Below are 4,222 nucleotides of genomic sequence, written 5' to 3'. Positions count from 1 at the left end.
GTAATGGACATTCTTTGGCTGCGGGGGGTGGAGGGGTTCTCCGTATACGTGGATTCTGTGAATTTGTGGATGCCTCTGATCACTAACCCCCACGCGAATGAGGGGGAATACTGTATACGAAATTTATTTCTTTAGCAATTAAGTGTAATTTCAGTTTTTAAATGCTTATCAAAGCATTAAATGTTGTCTAAAAGTGAACCAGTAATGAAGTCATTTGCTCTTTCATCCAAAGCTAAAAAAAAAAAAAAATTATGATAATACAAATGCTGCAGAGGGCCCCATTTGTTGTTCGCCTGGGGCCCCCAAACTGCTAAGTCCGGCACTGGTATAATGTTCTAATAATGTTCTGTAGGCTGAAGTTTATGATAATAAAACATGAGTGGATTCTTGTGTATTTCTTTGTTTGTACACATCTTTAATTTGATCATCTTTCATGAAATCCAGGGAATCTGAAAAACTTCACCTGAACTGTTTAGTGTTTATCTCTGAGTCACACTGGTTGAAGTTTCGTCTAAAAATGTTCTGGATTGATTTTAGGTCAGTGAATCGGATCGTTCAAAATGAACCAAAATCGACTTTGAATTGTATCGACAACCTCAAACTGTGATATGAATCAAATCGTTTTTAAAATGAATCGCTACTATGCACTGAAGATGTTACACTGAAGAAATTACATCTGATGTGTGACCAAGTGCAAAACCATCCAGTCTGCTTGAACCAAATCTGCATATAAAACCACAAAAAGGAAAAAGAATGACATTTTTGACAAATTGTTCAAACTGTATGAAAGAAAGACAGTCTGATAGCAAAATTCTTTGATAGTTGATCATCTTTTGTTTAGATCTGTCAAACATAAAACATCTTCCTTTGACTGCAGTTCTATTTATCTTTCTTCGTCATTTTTGCGTATTATCTATCTGCTTCGTCTCTATTATTGGACACAAAAAGTGGAGATGATGAAATGTGTTCTTTTTCAAAAAGGAGCTGTTTACCTCTCCTGCATATGCAGCCTCCAGCTGTCAGTGTTCTCTCAGTGAAGACACATTTCTTTACTCTTTTCTTTGCATCCTCCTTAACAAATAAAGTGTTTGTCAGAGACTTCCTCCTCTGTGCCCCTGCTCTCTGCACTTCATTCAGGTAAATGACTTTATCCAGTTGAGTGACTCTGTAAGGACAGAGTTTAAGCCGAGCCCAGCAAATGGAGCAGTGCAGAAAAGGAGAGATAAAGTAAAAGAGAGACAAGATTCATTAGAGTTCTTCAGTCCCGGCCGGCACCTAATGTTCTTTCCCTTATGCAAAGCGATGACTCACCATCTCGCTCTGCATGTGACTGTCCAGGAGGCCAAAGCCCAAAAGCAAACTTGGGGAGCATTGATGTGTTTCCTTCTTCTGCTTCAAAAATTTTGAATCTTCAAGAATCTGAGCTCTCACTTATGCAGTACTGAATAAATGTTGAAGCCATCACAATCTTCCATCACGACCGAGGCTAAGGAGGCAGAGCGCAGCACGAATGTCCTTAATATGCGAATGTGAGGGCCAGTTTGCTGCCCCTTGATTGCATAGTGTGGAGAGCTACTCTAGATTGGCCTTTATTGTTGCTTGAAGATGAAAGGAGGAAGTTGACTGTGCAGGAAGGGAAAGAGCAGCGCTGCTGCAGGCAGGATCACAAATGCCTCATTTCAAACGACTGGCGTCGAAATTTCAATGATGTCCGGCAGCAAATATGATAAAAGGTTCAAAAAATGATTTGTGAATTTCATTTTGTGTATATGAATAAAACAAAAAACTGTTTTTCTTTTGCTGTTGCTATAACCCCTATTCTAATGTGGTTTTAATTAATTAAGATTTAAGAATTTATTCAAATGTACGGAGCCCCTAAAAGGACACTGAAGAAAAAAAAAAATCCAAGAATTGAAGTAAAAAAACTGGTGCACACCAGATAGTAACCAGATTTTTTTAACTTCAATTTTTAGAAAAAAAAACAAGCAGTTATTATCTGGTGTGCACCAGTTACTAACCAGAAAAAAAAGTTCTAAAAATTGAAGTAATAAAAAAGCTGGTTAGTAACTGGTGCACACTAGATAGTAACCAGATTTTTTTAACTTCAGTTTTTAGAAAAAAAAAAAAAAAAACAATCAGTCACTATCTGGTGTGCACCAGTTACTAACCAGAAAAAAAAATAAAAAATCTGGTCAATAAGTGGTGCAAACTAGATAGTAACCAGATTTTTTTTACTTTAATTTAAAAAAAAATCTGTTACTATCTGGTGTGCACCATTTACTAACCAAAAAAAAATTGTACTAAAATTTGAAGTACAAAAAAATGGTTGGCAACTGGTGCGCACCAGATACCAGAGTTTAAAAAAATAAAAATTTCACTTCAATTTTTAATTTTTTTTTTTTTTTTTTACTTCAACTTTTTTTTTCTTCTATGTCTCTTTAGGGGCTCCGTACAAATGATTACATTCAGGAGTTAAAAAGCAGAAAAGTTTGGGATATCTTCAAAAAAATAATGAAAAATTCAGAAAATATACAGTTTTAGTGATGAATTCTCCATAAAATAACAGAGTAAAACACTAAAAGCTTCAAGCTACAAAATGTATGAGAAGCACCTTTTGTAAATAAAGTTTGATTTGATTTTGCCACCTCGGTGTGATCTCATCACTAACATGCAGTTGGCACCTTTAAAAAATGTCTGCCTGATTTAGGCAGATTTATATATATATATAAGTTAAAAATAATCTTCAGTATGTGTTAGTTTGTAATAATAATAAAACATAAATTAAAAGTCTTAAAATACTATAACTGCCACCTTAAAAGCAGCAGAAAACGGTTTAATGAAACAGTTTATTTCTCTGAAATAACTGAAAGTATGAAAAATAAAGAAAACACTTGAACAACTGTGACAAAAGCATTTAAAGGGCAGAACTTCAACTGCTTCCCTAGAGTTCAGCCTCCCTCGTCTGTCCAGCATCCTCCGCTGCCATCCGATCCAACTTTCCGTCAGGTGGTGATCAGCTGACAGCCCGGCTCCTCTCTTTACCTGAGTGTACTGAACATATGGCTGCGATGTCTGAAGACGTGACTGGGAAGTCAAGCCTTAAACTGCAGCTGCCACATGCTCTCCAACTGTTCAGCTATAATATTTAGTCCTGTGAGGTGCAGTGGCATGTCGAGAACATGTCCGTTGGAGTGGCTAAGATGGGCTGTGGAGCTATAAAAATGGTCATAGAAAGCTTTAAAATATGCCAAGTAATTTATTTTATTTTTTATTTATTTTTTGCTTGATGTGTTCCTTTGCTTTGGGTCATAAATGAATGACCCAAAAAAACAGCATTTTTGCATAGATATTTATTGTATTAAAAGTTTCTATATTTAAAGTCAATGCTTTTAATAATAATAATGAAAAAAAAATGTTTGATTGATGATGGTTTGATTTACTGTGTGGATCTATGTGTCTGAATTCATCTTTTTATTTTAATTTAATTTATTTTTTTAACAAATGCACTGGAAGACAACTGCGCTGCGCTCAATTTCCTTGTATAACGTACGAGGACAATAAAGTTATTTGATTTAATTGTTGGAAATAAGGGAATTAGGTGATTGAAGCTTAGTTTGTTTGGGGAACTTTTTGCATTTCCGAGTATTTCTCCTTTCAATTAAAGACGGTGATTCCACAGCCTTGACGGCAGGGAGGGGCCCCTTTTAACCAGGAAGACTGTGGTTTTGAATGGCTTCTAAGATTTGGGGTTTGTATGAATTGGGTTTTGTCAATAAATATTGAGTGCAAATCAATACTTTTTCAACCAGCATTCCAAAGAGCCTGAAAGTCTATCCATTAGAGAGCAGGAAGAAGCTTTATTTTTATTCATCTAATGGTTTCTAATGCAATTTATTTGGCTTCAATTTAAACAGCAACAATGTTTTGGTATTTATTTGTTACTTTGTGTTACAGGCAAAGTCATTTGTTTGTATTTATGGAATGAATCTTTGAGTGGGATTTCGATATCTTGTGTACTTTTATTACAGTTTCGGTAACTTCTTCACATCTTGACACACATTTATAATTTTTTTCCGTTGCTGTTCAGTGGATACTGTTATACTCATAACTGTTTTGTTCTGTACTTCTTTGTACGGTTGGCAAGATGGCGCCGGTGTGTGTGGCCTGCCGTCTGCCCCTGCTTGGTGTTTGTATTTTTCTACTGTTTCTGATCAGCATCACC

Source organism: Oryzias melastigma, linkage group LG14 (assembly GCF_002922805.2).
Source record: "Oryzias melastigma strain HK-1 linkage group LG14, ASM292280v2, whole genome shotgun sequence".
In the NCBI taxonomy this organism is placed as follows: Eukaryota; Metazoa; Chordata; class Actinopteri; order Beloniformes; family Adrianichthyidae; genus Oryzias; species Oryzias melastigma.
Note: the sequence above shows the minus strand (reverse complement) of the source record.